Consider the following 22603-nt stretch of genomic DNA (forward strand, 5'->3'; position numbering starts at 1 on the left):
CCAGTTTGTCAGGCAAATACTGGTGGGTTTTAGCAAACAAGCCTGCCTTCTCATTCCCATGCGTCATATCGCACTTGTACCTTGGGAGGCTACTCATTATGCAAAAACAATTTGGAAAAAAAGCTCACTGAAATACCATGCTGAAGAAAAGCAAGAGCTCCTTATGGAAACAGGAGAAAGGGTACTACTGACTTTTTCATTCTGTATTTCTCTTTCTAAGTCTTTTTCTTTTTTCATTCACTGTGTGAGAGTGCGCATCAAAAGTAATGTGTGCCAAAGTATATGCTTGTGTGCACATAGACCTTTAAAGACAGTCCAGGGAAATAAAGTTTTATGAGTAGGACTGAGTATTTATATCGACTTCGTTACTATTGAATGCCTTAGAGTGTTTGTTTTAATTCTCCAAATAATACCTACTGATATACTTTACATAATCTTCTTCAGGCCAGACATCAGTTTTATGTTAACATTGACCTAGAAAGTAATGCTGTGTTGTGTGTGTGTGTGTGTGTGTGTGTGTGTGTGTGTGTGTGTGTGTGAAAGAGAGACAGAAACAGACAGTTGGAGAGGAGAGAAGGCAGGTCAAGAAGAACAGGCATACAGATCTGTAGTCTAGAAAAAATAAAATATGACTTCTGTTACTTTTTGAGGACTGTTCTGGGAGCAGGATTGCAAGTTAGTCACTTCTAAGACTTGTTCAGGAGTCCCCCATTGTGATATGTAAGGAATCACATCACAGGATATTCTCAGAAGCAGAATTCCCAGTGGTTCTTCAACAAAGTCCTGATTTAAATAGAAAATAAAATCCTGGGCGCCTACAAGAATACGCAAAAACATTGAATCCCCACAAAACAAGAATGTTACTTCTTGTGGTTGGTAGCAATACCTCTTCTGCTGTATTGACTTGCCTTAAATTATAGAAATCTGGTGTTCTGTTGAGGGGGGCAATGCTTTGTTTCATTTGCAGCCAATTTACTGGTTCTTTTTTATTACTTGTTCTCCTAAAATTTGAAGGACATTTTAATGTGCATTTGTCTTTCTCATGCAGACAGACCCACGAAGTACAGATGTAAAATGATGATAATCGGAGCTCACATTTATGTAGTAAGTTACGAAGAACAGTCCTCCTCATAATAGTGCAATGAGGTAGATAACATGGGAAATGCCGTCTCTTCTCATACATGAGAAGGCTTCCAGAGGTGGTGACTTAGCAATCATCATTTACTGAATTCAGATTCAAATCTCATTACAAATCCAGCACCCTTGAATACATCATGATGCCTATAATGATACTCACCTCCTATTCATCTGAAAATGATTATTTCCTAATTTAACAAGTTAAGATGGCAAAAAATAAACCTGAATTGAATTCTCTGAAATACAGTTTAGGAACCATTCTCATTTCTCTGTGAGCTCCAAATATCTACAACTCACAGAGTTTCTTTGGACTTTAAGTTTTTCTTAAAGAATACAATACTAACAAGTGACATTTATACAGTATCTTAAACTTTTAAAAATGCTTTAATTTATTGCTCATTTTTGATCCTTGTTATCTCACAACAATCTGCCGAGGTATCATGAATATTATTATTTACATATTAACATATGAAAAAACTAAGGCTTAGATAACTCAGAGAGAATCAGGAAGGTTAAGTAGCTTATACAACTAATAAGTTTTAGAGGTAAAGTTGAATTTACTTCTTCCCAGTTCCAAGTCCAATACGCAATCTACTATATATATGCTATGGGCATAACAGAAGAGAATTTATCCAAATCTTACTTGAGGCAATTTTAAAAAGTATTTCCAGTTTCTCCCCAAATTAAATCGTTTTATCATCCATTTTGAGGAATAGTTAAAAACATTTACGGAGGGGGTGGAACGATTTTTATCCTTAATTTGTCAATGATTATGAAAACATAGAAAAATAATTTAATAAATTGTGCTTCATTAAGTAAATCATCAATATTGAAATCTTCAAAAAAATCTGATTTTATAGATATGAACAATACTAGCACCAATGAAGATCACAACCCCTCAGTGACTTGGGTACACGATCTTTGAGCTTGACTGCAGCCGATTTTTTTTGCCATAAAACCAAACAAGGGATGAGATCTTTCAAATGAGAATACCATTAAAAGGCCTATGTTCAGATTCTTTTCTATATGCCAAAGCTAGGTCTTTAATGACAAAGTTTTTGAGAACACAGGCTCACCATCATACCACAAGGAAACATCAGAATAGAATTTTAGTCAAGGAAATAGCAAACATGTATGTAGTTTTTATATTCTGTGCAAATATATATCTATTAACATAAATATTTTATTATGTATTCTATTTCACATAGAATTAACTAGTATTTAAGATTTTCAAAACACTTTAAAAACTTAAACTCATTTACTACTCAGAAGAATCCCATTAAATGAATATTATGAATATTGCCATCCTTGTTTCACTTGTTAGACAACAATGGCTTTTAAAGATGAAGTCACTTGTCTCACAAAGCTTTCAAATATCAGAAGTGGCAATCTAACATATTTCCCCCTAATTTTAGTCCTGCGCTCTTTCCACTACATACTTCTCAAGCAAAGAAAAATTAACATAATTAATATCCGAACATTCACATCATTGCAATGTGGCCAGATGAGTCCATTGCTGTGAGCAGAACTTATTGCAGACATAAGGATTTGCTTCATTTTAAAATAGAAATGTAGCCCATTTTCCTGAATTTTAATGGGACTTATTTCATGCTACTAACTGACAGTTCTACTAAACTAGCTTTACTTATTTCAGCAACATCTCTAAAAACAGGACTGGTGAAATTTTAGAAGCAGTTACCTCATAAGGAAAGGGAGAAAATTACCAGTAAAAACTGCTTTTGTCATCTGAAGCGATGGATGTTATTGAGATAAAATACACTTCCCTTCCCCCCCACCCCACTCCCTCTGCAATTTTATATCAATCTGCTTTCCCATGCAGGTGCCAGTTGTTTTCTTTGTTTAATGTGACTTTGACCATAGCTCAAAAGTCAATATTCTGCTGTCAGATGTAGGCTTACATGTGAAGAATAAGAAAGAAACTTCACTGAGAAGCATGGAGTTCAGGGAATTGATTTTGCATCTAATTCACTAAGCACACATGTTTACATGACCTTTAAAAAAAGGAATTAAACCAGTTTTATCACTAGCTCTAGGCAGTGAGCATTACAGTGCCATTGACTCGAAATGCTGAAATACTTCTTTCCAGAAAATCTTACAAGACTTGAAGGAAAATCACTTTAATTTCAACATCATTCTCCTCCAAATGCAGAGTGACATTCGCACAGTGAATTGAAGCTAACAGAGGACAGGAAAACTGACAGGGTGCAGTAGGAGATGGAGGATTTATTCATATTTCTAAGTTGTTATGTCACCCTTGTAAAATATGAAAACCGCTTTAGTAGCTCATGGGGAAAAAATGCACCCACAATATGTCTTTTGAAAATGAAAAATCTTAGAATGTTACCAGATTCAATAATATTCTAAAATAACAGCAGCTTCAATTCAAGTCAAAAGGTATTTTTTTTAAAGTGCTCATTATCTGCCAGGCGTTCATTCTATCAGGCGCTAAGGATACAAAAAAAAATAATAACAATAACAATCCTAACCATTAAGTAGCTTATAGTCTGCTAGGTTTCAGCATGACACTAGGCAATGTCAAGAAAGAAACAAAAAAAGGGAAGAAAAGGAAGGAAAGAAAGATAGATAGGAAGAAAGAAAGAAAGAAAAAAAGAAAGGAAGGAAGGAAGGAAGGAAGTAAGGAAGGAAGGAAGGAAGGAAGGAAGGAAGGAAGGAAGGAAGGAAGAAAAAAAACGATAATATGTTGTTCTTTTTTAAAAGATTCCCAAGTGTTACTTACTATGAGGTATAAAAGAGCGAGGCATAAAAGACAGACAGAATGGAATTACTTTTAACTTTCTCGATTGCCATCTTTAATCTTAAAGAATAAATCATTTTCTTTACATATGAAACTGTCGTTAAAATACAGAATTCTGTTAAAGCAAAAAAACACTGGATTTGGAGTTAGAAAAACCAGTTTCAAGTCACCCTCATCTGCTGCTTATTAGCAATGTCATATTGAGCAAATACTAAAATGCGAATAATAAGAATGCTAATAATGAATGATACCACCTGTAGTAACTGCCTCAATTGGTTGAAGTGATAATCAAATGAGATAATGTACAAAAATACTTCATAAATTATAAAATGTTATATAAATTTTAACTACTATTATTATATATCGTAGGTTCAGTTTAGCCTCAGTATGTGGAGTAAGAATATATTATTTATTACTCTCTCAGGGGTTGCATACATATAGCTGAGCTTATGACAAATGTATTAATTTTATTTGATTGTGTTTATATCATAGAATTTAAGAAAAATGTTTCATTTTTAAGGGGAAATTAACCAGTTGTTTATTCGAAGGAAGTGTAAAGAGACAGAATAATCAGATGTTGTAAGCTGTATTACTGTGTTGTATTTTTCATCCTATCATAGTTTGTTTAAGACAATACAAAAGGTTTTAAACAAATATAACTGAGTTCTTTTGAAACAGAAGAACTAGGAGGTTGGGAGAAAAACAATTTAGAGAAAAAGGAGGAGTCTACCAGTTGGAAAGAAGTCAGAAAAGATGAGGAAAAATAATTTTAAAAGCTTTAGGGAACTATTCAGGAAAACTCTATTCAGAACTACATAAAGTTCAGCTAAGTAGAGACTAAAGTGGAACTGTCTACATATATCTGAATACTTTCAAAAAGTTAGTCGGCTGCAAGGAAGATAATAGAAGTTCCATTCAATACTAGAGGAACATATTAATGTCATCTGAGGAGTGGTATGAATTGTGAAAAATAAAGCAAATATCAAGAACACTTCTCAAAGTTAATGTATCATGGCTGTGGGGGGAAAAGTCTACCACTGCAGTTATTTATGATGGAATTTTCTGGACATTCCACTGTTCCTAGATTCCTTCATGGAGCTAGAAATGAATTTACCATCTTTGTTCAACACTTCTTTGTGCTCCTATTTTTTTGCCACGAGTAAGGCTCCCCTAAATCCTATACCAGACTATTGGCAGATAGGTCATTTAAAAAAAATTGTTTGAGAACTCAGCTAGCCATCATTCAGGAATGGTGCTACATCAAGGTAGAGCAGATAGAACAGAGCTTTGCCTGGGTGAGGAGGTGCTGACTAAATGTTGGATAATTTGAATTAATTGTATGTTTGCCAAAGTTTCACCTACTTTCTACTTAGTCAGTGGTCCAACTTAATATGTCCTTAAACGATCAAGCCTTTTCAGCTATATTTTTTTTTGAAAAGGAGAAATCATCTCTCCTTTACTCACAGTGATAGCATTCAGGATCAATGGGAACATTCCTGTTAATGGTTGCCAAATTGAGATCATGAGAGACTGTGGTCAAAGATCTTTCCATTGAGGGCAGCCATCCATGAAAATGTTTCCACACGAAGCCTTTTTTCACTGAAGCTTCCTTGTGTCCTGAGCCCAATAGTCTCATTTTATTTCCCTTCATCAAATAATATAAAATACAGCTTTTCTGTGGAGTTCTTTTATTTTCTTCCTTTCTTTTTTAAAACACTATCCATTCCCTATAGACCTAGGGTAAAAGGATAGGGGTAATCAGCACATTTTTAATTAATTGAACTGATGACCAGTACTACTAAATCAGGGAGGTAAAATCTGATTAGAAACTTGAAACAAATAGTTCCTCCTTTCATATTCTAACAAAGTCCAATGAACAGGATGTGTCACCCATCTGGAAGCTTCTGACCTATGACAGTGAGTTTTGTGAGATCTTCAAAATCTAGCAGGTTTTTGTTTGTTTTGTTAAAAGGTCAAAACCTGAACCTAAAAGAGAGGGCAACACAGTTGCAAAGCAGATAGTATAATTACAATATAATAAATAGAAGTCATTGATTGTCTTGGAGTTTCCAGTGAAGCATTTCTCCCCCATGGACTCATGGAATTTATCAGCAGTCTAGTGTCAGCCTAGGCGATAGGTTTCTTTGAGGCTCCCTTTGTGAATAATTTGCTTAATTTATTCCTGAATAATAAATATATTATGTAACATATAATATAACATATAATAATAAATTATTCCCTTAATTTATTATTTGTTGTGGGGAAAAGTAAAAAAGAAAAAATGAGACATTATGAATTTGGGGACTCAGGTTATAGCCTTTTCCAGGATCAATGATTCACTTTAGTCGTCCTCAGAAACATACCATGACTTGCAAAAAAAAAAATTAGCACAGACTCTCAGCATTAGAAAGGATTTCAGAAGCCATATAATCCAATCTGTATTTGAACAAGAAACCTATTAAAATCTACCAGAGAAGAGGAAATCCAACTTTTAAAGACCTCTAGTGAGACGGAGCCCACTAGCTCCTAAAGTAGCACTTTCCACTTTTGAATAAGTCTAATTGTTAGAAACTTTTCTCCTAACATCAACTGTAAATGTACCTCTCTGTAACTTCCAACCATTATTCTTAATTCTTTTCTCTAGGGCCAAGTAGACAAATATAATTCCTCTTCCACATGACAGCCCTTATAAATGAGAACAAAACCATTCAGTACCCTCTTAACCCTAAGTTTGCTCTTCTCCAGGGAAAACATATCCATTTTTTTCAGTTGATCCTCATGTGACACTAATGAGGCTTTTCACCATCGTAGATGCTCAGTCATGGGTTCTCTTCAACTTACCAATGTCTTTCCAAATATGACAAAACTGATCCTAACATTCCAGATTTTTTTAACCAGGACCTAGTACGGTAGTGCCCCTTCTTTCTTCGTCCTAGAAATATGTCTCCTTGAATACAGCCTAACTTCATTAGTTTTCTATGCTACCATATCACTCTGTTGTTTAGTTAGCAATTCATTAAAACTCCAAAGACATCTTCAGATTAACTGATCTCTTGCCAAATATTCTTCAGTCTTCTACTTGTGAAGATAATTTTTGGAAATGAAGAGTAAACTTTACATTTAGCAAAATTTCAGAAAGTTAGATATAGTCCTATGCTCTAGAGACCCTAGAGTTCTTTTTAATCTGACTATGCCATCCAGTACCTCAGCTGTCCCTCCTAGGTGTTTGTTATTTACAGAACTAAAGTAGCCCTCTTCTGGTGTTATCTAGATCACTGATCAAATTGTTAAACAGCATAGACCAAACAGAGATTTCTGGGGCATAGTATTGGATATCTCCTTCTAAGCTGACATAAAAACTATTAGTGCACTATTCTTTGTAATCAGCTACCTATTTTTTTTTAAATTTTGAATCCATACATTTGAAGTATTATCTAGTTCAAAGCTCCATCTTTTTCATAAGAATAACATGAGAGACTGTCAGATGTTTTTCTGAAATCTAGGTAAACACTACCTATATCATTCCATTAAATAAAGCCCAGTAGCTCTGTCAAATAAAGAAATGGGGTTAGTTTGACATGACATGTTCTTGATGAATCTATGATGTTACTTTATGATCCCTGATCCTTTTAAGGTACCATTTACAATTCCTCCAATAATATGTTCTAGAAATTTGCCAGGTATCAAGTTCAAGTTCATTAACCTATAGTTTGAAGACTCCAGTCTTTTCCCTTACAAAAAAAAAAAAAGAGTGGAACATTTGCCCCTCTGAAGTCAGTCCTAGGGTCCCTTTCCTATTCTATACCTGCCATCTGTCCTGACTCTGGTCGCTAAGGACTATATAACCTATAACTCACCTCTCTACCCCTCAGATTCATGTAAATGTCTCTAATATTCTCTCCTCTAATTAGAACATGAGCTCCTAGAGAATAGGGGGCATATTTCTTTTATATCTCCAGGATTTAGGGGAGAGTTTGCAAATAGTAAGCAATGAATAAACGATGCTTTACCATTCTATCCCACCCTCTTTTTGAAATGGCTGACAGTAGATCGGCAGTCCAATATGGGTCTGGGCAACTTGAACTCAAGGACAGGGAAGTTCCTTCTAAGATGGGATCTGAACTTATGCATCTCTTGACTTCATATTCACTCTTCTTTCTACTATACTACTAGTCTATTCCTCATTGTATTACTCCTGATACTTTTGAAGGAGAGATAATATTGTACAGTGGCAAAAGAACTGGGCTTCCAGTAACATCGGTTATGATTCTGGGTAATTCATTTCACCTTTCTGTGTCTCAAGTTTCTTCATCCATAAAATGTTTCTGGCATAAATCAAGTGCTTAATAAATGTTTGTTGATTGATTAAAATGGCATAATACTTTTGCTATCTGCCTTAGAGCATTAGAGTGAGGAAAATGCTATATAAACCTGTCACTATTAGACATTGTCAGTCAGTTAAATCAGCAAACATTTATTTATGTACCATGCTCTATATTGAGAATAGTGGGGTTGTCCACATGCACTGGAAATAAATAAGGTAAAAATACAGTCCTTGATTTCAAGGAGCTCACTTTCTAATTGGAGCAGGGTTAAAAATCTAAATAAATACTCACATACAAGATATATACATTCTAAATGGAAAGTAATCTCAGGAGAAAAGTACAATGAGTAGGGAAGAAAGGGACCACCCTCACCCAAATCTATTCATATCTTAAATATGCTGTGCATCATACAAAGGAATTATATAGTGAAATGTTTTGTTTTGTTTTATAAAACTAAGAATCCTTCGAAAAATCTCGCATGATCAGTTCAACATGGTACTATGGAAAGAGCTCTGGATTTGGAGTCAGTGAATCTATCCCTTTGGTAGAAAATAGGATGAAAGACTGAATGATTTTCCCTATATATGATTAATTAATGTTTGAAACAGAATTCCTATACAATTTTCCTGACTCCAAGCTTGGCACTTTATTATACCACATTCTCATTCTTCCTTTCAGAGTTTTGTTTTTGGTCTTGTTTTTGTGTTGCCTAAAGGAAGTAAAAACAAAAGCCCATGTCATATAGATAAAACTCAGCACTACTATTTAAGAGAACATCGTTCCATTCAAATGGAATGGAGAGAGAATTTAATTTTGGGCGTCTCTATTAAAAACAAAGCAAAGCAAAAACTGTGACCATGGAACCTTTCAGTTCTTGAAGGGTTACTGAGAATGAGTTATTTGAATCTATTGAAATAAGAAGTTATTATTATCTGTCTTTCATTTTTGAAGAGAACCAGACATCCTTGAATGATAACTCCTGTGTGACTTGTATTTAAGTAAGGCAGAGTTGCTCAAAGGCCTCAGCATCTCTGGCTCTTCCAGAAGTCCAGTGTCCAGACAAAAGTCAGGATGACCGGCAGTGGTCCAGGATGCAGTGAATGACCTTGGTGTCTTTGATGTCTAATCAAGCTCTGAGTGCTCCATGGCACCTGCACCCACCTTTGTGAACCTTGGAACAAATTGTTCTCATCTGTCCATTCCACCAATGGAAGGTCATCATGTGTTTAGGGTAGATGCCCCCCCTAACTCACCAACAAGTTTGAAGACTGAAAGTTACCTTCAACCTGGTTTAGCCTGTCTGCCAAAACAGTTTTACCAGGGGCTTCTTAGAGTCAGAGGTGAGAGCTGGATGACTGAATGGACAATAAAAAGGAATGGACAGCCCTGAAAAGGGTTTGATGAACCCTCATACCAGAGGTGCTAGTCCTCCCTTTACAACCCATACACCTCGAAATGAGAAGTGGTGTTAATTAGCAAGGACTCTTTTATCCAAATAACCCACGTCCTACTTAGCGTTCAGACTTTTCTGCCTAGTTTTGCTTGTGGGAAACCTTAGAGGAATCATTTGTGCTTCCTAGACCATTCTTTTGCCCCTTTATGTTTCCAAATGAATCTGAAGCAGATCTGAGCCCAGGGCTCAAGTCAATTTTACAAAGGGCATGTCAATCTTTAGTGGGGAAATTGATGATTTCCCCCTGTACAATGATCCAGATTCATGTTCCACCTGATCTATAAACATCCTAAATGTATTCAGTTGTGATTCTCCACCCCATTCCCCCTCATGATACACCCACTCAGGCTCCTTTTCCCAGTAGTCAGTCTTTTCCCTTCCTTTCTGCAAGTGGATATTCTATTTACCAGTATGTTTAAAGAGATAACTTAATCCAGCTGCCTGGATGACATGAAGGGAGACATAAAAGTTATTGCTTTGGGTGCTGCTGCTGGCGGCCTTCTTTCATCTTTCTTTACTGTCTCACTATCTGTTGGAAAGGGGAAAAAAAAAATCTTTGTTGTTCCCTGAGCTCCTACACTGCCACACACAACTACCCAAGAAATAATATTTTTCTAGCTAATCTACTTTCATGTTTGATTTGATGGAATTTCATGAAATCTTAAAGTTGTTTTGAAGTGTTTTTTTTTTTAAAGACACAGTGCCTTTTGCATTCCCTGAATTTCCCTGTACCAAAACACATTTCCATCAAGTCCAGAGGGGAAAACAGAGGGATCTGAATATGATTAATTACCTTATTTTCTTGAAACTAGATGGACTGATACAGCTTTACCCACTTTTTAAATATTTTGTTTGTTGCCGTTATTGGAGTACCTTGTTTTGCAGAATAGATGTGTTACTGAAAAGTTGTTAGCAAACTCTTGTTCCCTTTCTACCTTCCCCAAATCTATTCATATTTTCTATGCACTAGGAATCATATTAAAAAGCACAAAGCAAAATGTTGTGGTTTTTTTTGGTAAAGACAAGAGTCCTTTGTAAAATCTCTAATGATCAATTCAGCGTGATACTGTGGAAAGAGCTCTGGAGTCAGTGGACTTTGATTCAAATCCTTACTCAGGAGGTTATTTTGGATGTGATTTTGGCAAGTTATTAGGCCTAACTTTTCTCCTTTAGGCCTCAACACAATGAGGGGTTGACTTCAGATGACTTTTAAGGTTCCTTTTAGTACTGAATCTATGATCCTATTAAAGGTGTATTAAGTACCTTGGACTGTGTTATAAAGACATATCAAATAGACTCTATCCTCAAAGAGTTTATTTTCCATTGGAGTAAGATATGTGCATGTGTAAGTAAATGCCGAGTATATACAAATTAATGAAAAAGAAGTTTCAAGAGGGAGAAAAGTTCTGATAATTGGTGAAAATCAGAAAACGCTACCCTTAAAAGAAACATCTCTAAGCTATCCTTGAAGAAAGCAGGTGATTCTAAGAAAGCCTACTCAGGAGGGCATTCCCAACATGGGAAATGACTTTTAGCAGCTCAACTTGTTTAATTTCTTAGCCTGACTATTTAGGTACTGTGTTTCATTGTACAGTAGACTAGCATTATTGCTGCTAGATAACTAACCTTCGGATCAATTAAAAATTAAAATTCTGTTCTTTAATAGGCAGGCACTATTGAGACTAGATAGGAGTTTATATGCAAAATTCTTCCTTCTAAAAGAAGTATTGCTACATTTTAATCTTGATGTCCTGGCCAAACAGCAAATGTCCTTAGAAATTCTAGCAAGGGGCAGTGATAGACAGATAGATAGATAGATAGATAGATAGATAGATAGATAGATAGATAGATAGATACATACATACATACATACATACATACATACATACATACATACATAGTGTAGTCATTAATTAGACTCTGGCTTGTAATTCTATTACCAAGAATAATTATTTATTTTTAACTGTTCTTGTTCTGCTTGGGGTGCTCAAAGGTAGTAAACAGAACAAATTCATTTGCATTTCAATGACTATATTTTGAATTTCATTGGTCTTGCATTTCACATAGCAAAGGTCTAGTGTTTGTTAACATTAGCTTACTTGGGATAACAAAATTAAAGGTTAGAATCTTTATTAAGGTAACAAATTAGAAAAAAGTCCCAAAGGCATGTGGTTTCCTTAAGGTTACACGTCCAACAAAAGTCAGAACTAGGACCTAAATCTCTGTCTTCTGACTCCAATTCTATGCCCTTTCCACCCTATCATTTCTCTGCACAAAGTCCTTCAAAGGTTTTCTCTTACTTACAGACTAAAATTCATACTTCTTAGTGTGGCATTCAAGGCTCTCTATATCCATCCCTATCATACCCTTTCACCTTTACTTTATATTACTCATTGGAGTAGAAGATTTACAACTAGATAGAACCTTAGAGACTGCATGGGCCAACTCCATCACCTTATACCTAAGTATATTGAGGCCAGAAAAGTGAAGTAACTTCCTGAAAAGGACCCAGAGAGCCTGGATTCAGTGTCCTTTCTATCACACTTTGTTAAATCTACACTATGTAGCCTACTCTACTCTAGCAAAATTGGGCTGTTCTATTATCTATACATACACCAAGTTTTCTTGCTCTTATGCCATCACTCCAATTACCCCCTTACCAGAATTTTCTTCTTCTAGTAGCTTCTATTGCATTGCTACCCATTTTTTTAAAAATTGCTTTCAATCATGTCTGGCATTTATGTGTCACTTTAAGTTTTGCAAAGCAATTTACACACATTTTCTCATGTTATTCTTGTAACAATCCTGGGAGGTAGGGGTTATCTTTATCTTCATTTTTTACATATGAGGAAACTGAAACCAGCAGAGGTTAAGGGGCTTACCATGAGTCACATAACTACAAAGAGTGTGAGGTCACATTGTGTGTCTCAGGTCTTCCTGGGTCCTAGACCAGAGCTCTATCCACTGGGCCACCGACCTGCCTATAATCAAAGTCATCCCTTGAGACCTTGCACATGTCTTAAGCACTTTCTTGTGTATTAATAGAATATTTCCTTCTTTACATTATATCTCATCCACAAACAGTAAGTTCTACTGGGCGTTAACTTTTCATCTTTTCCTTGGCCTTATGCAGATTTATTGGATTGAACTTAATAGAGATTGAACCGTATCCAAAAGATGCTATTATTTTTATAATTGCCAAATACTAGATTTAATGAGAAGAGAAGTTGGAGATCATCAAGCCTTCTCCCTTAACCCGGTCCAAGAAGTCCCTCTTCAGATTCATGATAGATGGTCTTCTCCTTGAAAAAGGATTCGATGTTTTACAAAACTGCAAAGATACTGCTGCAGTTAAATTTTACATTCTCTATGCTGAAACTGACAGTCAGTAAGGGCAATTGAAATTCAGAAAACAGAAAGATTTTGAAGAACATATTTATGTGATCAGAATGAATTTGGGGCTTTGATACAATTCCTAATGAATAATTTTCATTCAAAAATAGAGTCTATTTTAATCTGGAAACATTGCTAATCAATAACAAAAGTTGTACTTCTTTGCTCATATTTCTACCTGAAACTTGTAGTAAGAGTTAAGAACATGCATGTACACACATGCATATCAAAATCAGCATGCTCTAGTGAATAAAGGATCTTGGTCCTCCCCCATGGTCTTGGGGATCATGAAAACTACAAGTTCAAGGTCTGCTTCTGACATGTATTTATTACATGACCATTGAAAGTCACTTTCTTAGCAGCCCCCTGCAACACTAAAACTATAAGTTACAGAATTAGTGATATGATTCAATGGAAGGAATTTCTACAACTTCTCTACACTAATAAAAAGCACTGGTCTGGATTAAAGGTATCTATATTCATACAAAACCATGCATATAGAAGATTTAATTAATATGTTTAGCTATTACAGCAATCCCTAAATCTTATTGATTTTACTTTCTAAAGGTTATCTAGCTCTTCACACTTAACATAAAGTTCCTGTCTAACTGAATTTTTTTTGGAACTACCAAATAACAATCTAAAATGCTTTCTACATAGACATGTATGTGTATGTTTTATGCATTTTTTTTGTTTATGTGTGTGTGTTCCCCAAATATCAGCTTACACTAAATATGAGATATGACTTCTGTAGACATGCTGCCACTTAACAGAATGAAGTGTGTTGAATGAGATGTTTGTTTATTCAGAAACTATTCTTGGGGCAGTGATGAAATGTCATTCCCTGAAACATGAGGAAAGGCTCATTAGTTAGAAGTCAAGAAAAATTTTTTTAAAAAACCTCTAAAATTGTAATATAGTGACATGTTACTGAACATGAAGTATGCTGTCATGGATAGAGAGTAAGCCTCAAAATCAGGAAGACCTGGATACCAGCCCCATGTCTCAGTTTCTGGCTATTTGACCTTGGACAAGTCATTTAACCTTTCAATGCCCATCTAAATCTCTAGTACTTTAAGTTGAAAACAGTTGCTGATCTGGTTTGGTAAAGGTAGTTTCCCCAACCAGGAGTCCCATACTACAATGAAATCACACAGGTGTGTATATATGCATATGTGTGTGTGTCTGTGTATGTATGTGTATATATATATGTATATATGTGTGTATATATGTATATATGTGTGTATATATATATATATATATATATATATATATCATCAGAATATTGTTGGCATCATCTAAGGCTTTGAAGAGTCATCTCAGACATGGGTGAAACAACAGCAACAGACAGGAAGAAAAAGGACTGATGACTCTCAGTAATCTAGGGAGTATGTCTTTTTTATCTAATACAGTCAAGAAAAAAGTGATATTTAATCTCAAAAAATGTGGAAGGGAGGAGAAAGAAACTATAATCATCACAGGAACATTACATGAGAAGATATTTGTTGAGTTAATTCATAAAAGTCAATTTTCTTTAGTTGATTTGAGAAAATTAACAAATGGCATTAATTTCCTTTTCCACCAGGAAAAAAAAAGATTCAAGGGTATATTATCACTTTGGCAAAAACCTTAGCATTATTACAGTGGCCCACAGGATCTATGTTTTGTTTTTTTTTTGTCATCAAGAGGAGGGGTAAACCCACTAGCTAAAATTTATTGCTTAAATTGCTCATTTGAATTAGCATTTTCCCCCAGAACTTTGGGTTTCAGATATATATATTAATGGGGATGTAGACTACTAAAAGGAGCTAGCTTGTTAGAGTGAAATTGAAGTATTCTAATTATGCTGGAAATATACATATACATATATACAGATATACATATATATCCATTTAATACGCATAAATATACATCTTATTAATTATTATTAATTAATTGTCTTCATTTGATTGATGTCTTCCTTAATCCAAAAGAAGAATGTTTCCTTTATCCATGATGCTAAAAATAGGACACCCATTGTCCTTCTCTGAGGGCCCTCTGACTCTTTCAACATTGCCTCCTGCCTTTACATCCATGAAAACATTTTCCTGAACTTCTATTTAACATTCTTATTTTAACTTATCTCACTGTTATTTAGTTCATACTTGTTAAATGTGTAGGTCAGATCCATGCAGAATTATATTTTACCATAATAATAGTGGGGGTGGAAGCTATGCATGTTAGCTGTTTTCAAATATTTGAAGAGCTGCTATGAGGAGGCCAGATTGAATGTGTTCCACTTGGTCCCAGTTAGGGAAAGATGCAGTTTTCTTCTGATGTAAAAAAAAAAATAAATGTAAACAATTAGAGCTCTCTGAAATGAATTAGTCATGTGAGGTACTGGGTTCCCCACCGCTGGAGCTCCTCACAGTAAAGATGGAAGACTATATGTTGAATATGATGTAGAGAGGAATTTCAAGTATGGGTTAGAGCCCACGCTTTTGACTTCACTCCCAACTCAGGTTCAGTGACTCTGTGAAAATGACATTTTCTGTTGAATGTACATGCATTCAAAAAAAAACTGGGTGATAGTGATGACACTTCATTTGTCTTACACCATGGGACAACCACAAGGATAGAAATCTCCTGGAAAATTTTGTCATTGATTCCTAAGACAAAAATGATTTCTCATGTGAGTTTACTCATAGTAAGCAGCCTACATCAACTAATCTCAATTATTTTGGGGTAGAGACTACTCCTGGGAGTATACGAGTTGTTATTAAAATTATTGTGCATTGAGTTACATACATTTTTTCACCTTTACAATAGAAATCACAACTATTCAAACAGATTTTAATTTCTTTTTCAAGACAATTTGATTTGAGACTAAAAAGCTTCAGATAAGATAGCTTTCAAAGGTAAGCATTACAATCCATTACCTTTTTAATTTCTTTCAGTAATAGAGAAATGCTCAAATTTGGAGGCTACCATATGCATCATTTCATCTAATTTCCAAACTGGGTAGACTCTTAAAAAATGTTAGGCAATCAGAAATGTAATCAGAAATATTGAAAATAGAATATGTAAATAATGATACAATATTGATTTTTTTAAATGATGGAGACCAGGTATCATCTGTGGAAAGTAAGAACAAGGGATTAGATTTTCCACAAACCACATAGTATAAAATTAGTATTTCTATTTTTTTGTTATTATTTGTTCATTTATTAGCTATGAAAAACCAGTGATTAAAGCACAATTGATTATAGCTTTACTTGTATCTATGGTATTTCCATTTTTTCTCCAAGAATTAATATGGTTAGTTGTAAAATCAGGATGTAACAAAAGGTCACAACACATGCCTCTATCTAAGGGGACTGATATATTTACCTCTGATTTCTGTGTCTGTCTCTTTCCCTCTCTTCCTTCTCTCCACATATATATGTATATATAATATTTAAATATTATTTACTTAAATGAATATACACAGATGCATAGAGATACATGTATATGATATAATATTTATTATACACACATACATATATTTATTTATACACATATATACATGTAATCAGGTTAATTTCTTAGAGATAACTTACATACTAGGGATATCAGTGGGTCAAAATAAATGTATCTGAGTAGTGATTGATTTTCTCAATTATGTCATATTAATTATTAGAAAACATTGGTAGAAATATATTAACATATAATGTGTGTATGTTTATACATACACACACCTCTCCCTATAGAGGGAAGACAGCAGAATTTACGTTAGGATTTTAGTGAGCTTTCATTCTAAGAAGACACTGGGAAATTTTTCAAAAGTTAAACAATGTCATTTCCTTGTGGCTGAGAGGTGAGGTTACTATTCAAACAAAATATTATACACAATATTAGCTATGGTCAATGTATGGGATATTTTTGGTTAACTAATTTTCTTTCTCACAAGAAATGGTTCAATCTAGAGGAACCTAGAAAATTGTTATGAAGTAAAGACAAAAGGTGTGAACAAAACATGTTTGCTTTGAAGAAGAAAAATTGTAGCAAGAGATAAACTGAAAAAAAGGGGTAGATAAACAATGGATTGGTATCAGAAAGATCTGGGATTAAATCATATCCTACCTTACACATTTACTATTTTATTTCCTCATCAATAAAATGAGAATATTGGACTTTATGATCTTTAAGTTTCCTTCTAGCTCAAAATCTAGACTCCTATGATAGCCTAGATCATGGTCCTTTCTTACTCTTCTCCTGCCACACATGTGCGTCAGGTCCTGTCAAGATTTCCTACAAATTGTCTTTTTTTCTTTTTAATCTCTTCCATATACATTTCCTTCCAAGTTGGATCATTAGAGAATGGTTGGTCTTACTGTGTATGGCACATAAACTGTTTCTCCCTTTATATTAGTACAAGGCTTGGTAAAATTGTAACATCATTCCTCCACCACGTACATTTGTGAGATGTCAATGAATAACTGGGTGACTGATTAAAACTTCTGATTCACTAGCTCTACCTGGAAAATACTCTACCTGTCTTGGATGTAGTGACCTCCAGAAGGAGTTTCAAAGCTTCAGAACCACCCTAATGGAATGTTGCCACGCTAACTCCCACTTCCCTCTGAGGAGAAGCAGTTTTAAAATAAACATCAGCTCCCTCTCCCAGACATCTGACACGTTGCATACAAAGTACCAGGAGTCCTGGAGGCTGTTTTGTCCGCCCAGATCTTTAATACATATAGCATAACAATTTAAACGATCCAGCTCTATCAGGCCATGGGCATGCCTCAACCTTCCTTTGGCTACCTTTCAAAGAACTTGGGTTGACTATCCAAGGAGATCTGTTTCATGTTCTCCTTGAAGGGCAAATCCTCCAAAGACAATTGACTAGACTGTAAGTCTTTAGGCCTTCCAAATGTGTTGCCACTGTCTTTGCATGTTAATCGTTTCTCTTTCGGTAGCATGTCAGAGGTTATCAGAAAGTTGTGGTCACTTGATCATTACAGCAACACCTAACAACAAACTTTCTAATGGGAACATGTTTTAAAAACACCACGTTTCTGTACTGACCACTTGAAATATTGTATGAAGAAGAGTGGTGATGGAAGCCCACCTAAGTTTGCCAGGTTGCTAGGTTGTGTCATCTAATAAAACCTAGCTACCCAAGGCAAGCTGTTGGTCCTCAAAATTCTGGTGATTGAATGAAAGGTAGGAGCAAGTCCTGACATGTGTGCCTGCAAATAACTACTGTGGGACTGTGGCTCAGGGTGGGGCTCCCTATCTGTCCTGCTACCATTAATAGGTGGGTGGGGTCTAGTTTTATTTGTGCCAGAGATGTCTCTAGGCAAATGGCAAAGAAGGCAAAGTTTATCTTTGATGCTCCTCCCCACCCAATACTTTACCTAGCTTTTGTGATAGTCTCTCTGCCCTCATTTTAATTCCTTTTCATCCCATATAAAAAAATAGAAAATGACATGTATCAATGAGCTTCATGTATACTTTTATTGATCTTACCAAAGCAAATGGTATAGCATCATCTATAATCCACTGCCCATACATGCCCCATCATTCTCCCAGTCTTTTTGTCCTCTATTCCTTCCCTAACATCCCCTCTTCACTGTTCTCTTCTGTTTTCTTATATCTTGCAATTTCTCTTTTCCAGTGCCTTTCATTTCTTCCTGTGTCTTTTCCATTCTCTCACTCCATTCATCTCTCTTGAGCTGATGGTGTTGTCAGCTTAAAAAACAGATTCTACAGAAATAAAGAAAGCCTCAGTGAAATCATAGAGGGATTATATCATCAGAAGATTGTACTGGTGTTGTCCAGACCTGATCCCTGAATATCTCTCCAATTTCTAAAAATGTTTTTCTGCAAAAATTGTTTTGTTACATTATATGGGTGCTTCCTGAATTATTGGGTGAAGTCTCCAACACTTCATGCATTTTGTAGGTATTCTGAATGGATTTTCTCTTACTGAAAGTAAAAGAAAAATGCAATGAGAACTTTACCCTCGTTTAAGAGCACAGTCCTTCTTCTGGCTCACTTTTGAAGCTTAACAATAAATATTTCATTCCCTTTGACTGACATTTTTAAGGCACCTATATACAAGAAACCATGTCTTTCAAATTCTGAACTCTGTGCATATAATTCCAAATGCAATGATTTTGTCTTTTTTTTTTTCTGTGTATAATGGAATCATAGATCTAGAGATTATCTAACCCAAAGTTCTTCCTCATTTTCCAGGTGAGGAAACAGGTTATGGTGACATGCCCAAAGTCACATAACCAGTAAGTGACAGGTACCGGGTTTAAACCCAGGTCATCTGATTCTAGAGCTAGTATTCTTTTACTTTTTAATCTCTGCATCTATGAGGGCAAGATTATCGAATACCTTACTTACATGGAGTTACACAGAAGCTCTTTATGTCCAAATGGTTTTAGAAGGGTCATATCTTCCTTGGTTTTATAAATCTATGTTGACTATGAATGAGGTCCTAGAAAAAAATTAAGGAAGAACAAAATTTATACCTCTTGGATAGGTAGGTATGAGCAAGGCCCAGCCATATTCTATAGCTGGGCTCCTTTCACAACCTGTGTCTACCAGACTTGGCACTTTCTTGCTGACCTATGATTCTGAGGAAACACTACTGTGTTACAGAATTGGGTCTGTCCTCATGACTGCTCGTTCTGTTCAAGATTTGTCTTTCTTTTTCTGTGGTTGCCCTGGTCCATACTCTGCTACCAACTCCACTAAGACACAACTGTTGCTTATTGATTGAGAATGAGGAAGTATCCCAATGGTAGTTGGCATAGTAAGAAGTTCATGAGGTAGGGGCAGGAAAACAAACTGAAGGGGTGAGGGATAGGGGGGAACAAAGTGGTATAACAAAGAGGGGAAGAGTGTAATACAGAGATTAATCCAGAGATTAGCTCTAAATCATTTAGACCTGAAGTATCTAACTCTTGAGCAGAAAAGGCATTAGAGGGAGGGCATTTACTGTTCCTCTGACCTGACCAGACCCTCACCATACATGGACTCCTGATATTAGGATCTGGAAAAACCCACACTCTGGACAGCAGAGGCAAGAACTGTCCTTCCATTAGTAGTAAATGATGTTAGGACCTTTATTCTTGGGGAAAAAATAGCACCATTATCGTCTGATGGTGTGCATTCTGAGCCAAATTTGGAACCTGAAATCTGGACCAACTCAGGTTTCTTTCTCCATCATGCTTCAACTGAACCCCAATGAAATATGTTTCTCTATTTCTTTTCTGAAGGCATAAGTAAGGTAGGATGCTGAACATAGAGTCAAGAAGACTTGAGTCCAAATTCTACCTCAGGCACTTAATAATGATATGACTGGACAAGTCATTTAACCTCTCTTGGCCACAGTTTGCTCACTTGTAAATTGGAGGCTGGGGGATGGACTTGATGGTCTCCAAGGTCCCTTCCAACTCTGATATGTTTCCATTTAAATTGTCAGCTAGCTAATTTAACAAACATATCTGTCCTGAAGTGTTCATAGGAAAGATCTAGAATAGAAGACATTCTCTTTACCCCACAGCATATACTTCTGAAAATAAAGCCTTTTCCTACCTTACCTGAGAGTAGGAACAGTACTTATAATGCCTGACATTTATTTAGCATTTCAAAGTTTTCAAAATACTTTACAGACATTATTTCACTTGAGCTTTTCTATAGCTTTGTGAGGCAGGTTCTGCAGGTATTATGAGAAATTCTGCTACTAGGAGTTTCCGGACAATGAAGCAATGTCTTCTGCTTTTTTGCCAGGCTTCCAGAAGGCTATGGACTTTATCACCAGTCCTTGCTTGAACTTGCTGGGAGACACAGGACACATCACCACCAGACCCTGCTTTCACAAGGCCATTATTCCAGACACCATGGGATACAGCATCATTAACTATCCCTAGACACACATAAACTTGCTGATGACCTTGAGAGGAGCTGAATGAAGACCTTGAACTTTCTACTCAGCTCTCTGGTTCCTGTCATGGGTTGTCATTGTGCCTAGACTTCTCCATTGGTTAGCATATTTCAACCTCCTCATTGTATCACTAGCCCAGTGGTACTGAAAGCCAAATGACCCTTCAAACCATTCAAAAATAAAAAGGGAAATCCCATTCCACATAATTATAAAATTTATAAAATTTTTGGGAATAAAATGTTACATTTATTCTATATATTATTACTGTTATTATTATCTACTGATTCCTTATCTGTCACCTATAAATACACTTACATCTCTCATTCTCAAGTCCTATCATCCCCATTAGCTAGCATTCTGTATATCTTTTCTTACTCTTGATTCAGCTCTCTGCAGTCTGGCTTTTAACCTCATCATTCAAGTGAAACTCCTCTCTCCAAAGTTACCAACTATCTCTAAAAGGCCAAATCAGATGGCTTTTTTCTCAATTCTTACCTTCTGGATGTCTTTGAAACATATTGACTACCTTCTCTTCCTGGACATTGTTTTTTCTGGTGTGTGTGTGTGTGTGTGTGTGTGTGTGTGTGTGTGTGTGTGTGAAAGACAGAGAGAGAGAGAGAGAAAGGGAGGGAGGGAGACAGACAGACAGACAGAGACACACAGAGAGACAGAGAGAGAGAAAGAGACAGAGAGACAGACAGACAGAAAGAGAGAGATTTCTCTTGGTCTTCCTCCTACTTATCTGGCCAATCCTTGCTAGTATCTTTAGCTGAATCTTTATCCAGGGTCAAATCCAATAACTCTTGTTATTCAGTCCTTTCATTTGTGTCCAACTCTTCATGACCCCATTTGGGCTTGGGGGAGGTAGCAGAGATAATGGAATAGTATTCCATTTCCTTTTCTAACTCGTTTTGCAAATTAGGAAACTGAGGCAAACAGGATTAAATGATTTGCCTAGGGTCACACAGCTAGTAGGTGTGTGAGGTCAGATTTTAACATAGTAAAATGAGTCTTCCTGACTCCAGGCCTGGCACTCTATCCACTTCATTAGCTAGCTTCCCCCAATAACTATCCCTAAAGACTAGGTTTTAAGTTCTCTTTTTTGCCCTGTGTCCTCATGTGAAATAATGGTATGTTTGCCTCTTACACATAGAAGGATTAGATTTATTCTGCTTTACCTGAGATCAAAACTAAGACCAATGCATGGAAATAACAGGGAGTCAGATTTCAGTACAATATTTTTTTAAAGGATATCCTAAAAATTCAAATTATCTTAAAAAATAAAATGGACCCTCTCCTGAGGTTTTGCTTTCTCTTACAGTAGAAGATTTCAAAGAAAAGGTGAACGCATTTCAGGGATGTTATGGATGGGATCCATGCTTTGCACACACTCTACAGAGTTGAATCAGGTGCTCCAATGGATAAAGCACGGGATGTCGAGTTAGGAAGATATGAGGTAGAATCTTGCCTCAGATGGACACAAGTCATGTGACTTGTCTCAGTCTCCTCATTTTCAAAGTGGGGATAATAACAGCATTTACTTCATAGTAGTTACTATGCTGATTAACTAATTTAATATAAGTCTTAGTGCAGTT

General features: G+C 35.8%; 1 pseudogene; it reads right to left on the reverse strand.

The window, feature by feature from the left end:
- Nucleotides 1–18027, reverse strand: part of LOC140502328 (ubiquitin carboxyl-terminal hydrolase 12 pseudogene) — an 82094-nt pseudogene extending 64067 nt beyond the window's left edge.
- Between the last annotated feature and the right edge of the window lie 4576 nt (nt 18028–22603).

This window comes from Notamacropus eugenii, chromosome 4 (genome assembly GCF_028372415.1).
Source record: "Notamacropus eugenii isolate mMacEug1 chromosome 4, mMacEug1.pri_v2, whole genome shotgun sequence".
Taxonomy (NCBI): Eukaryota; Metazoa; Chordata; class Mammalia; order Diprotodontia; family Macropodidae; genus Notamacropus; species Notamacropus eugenii.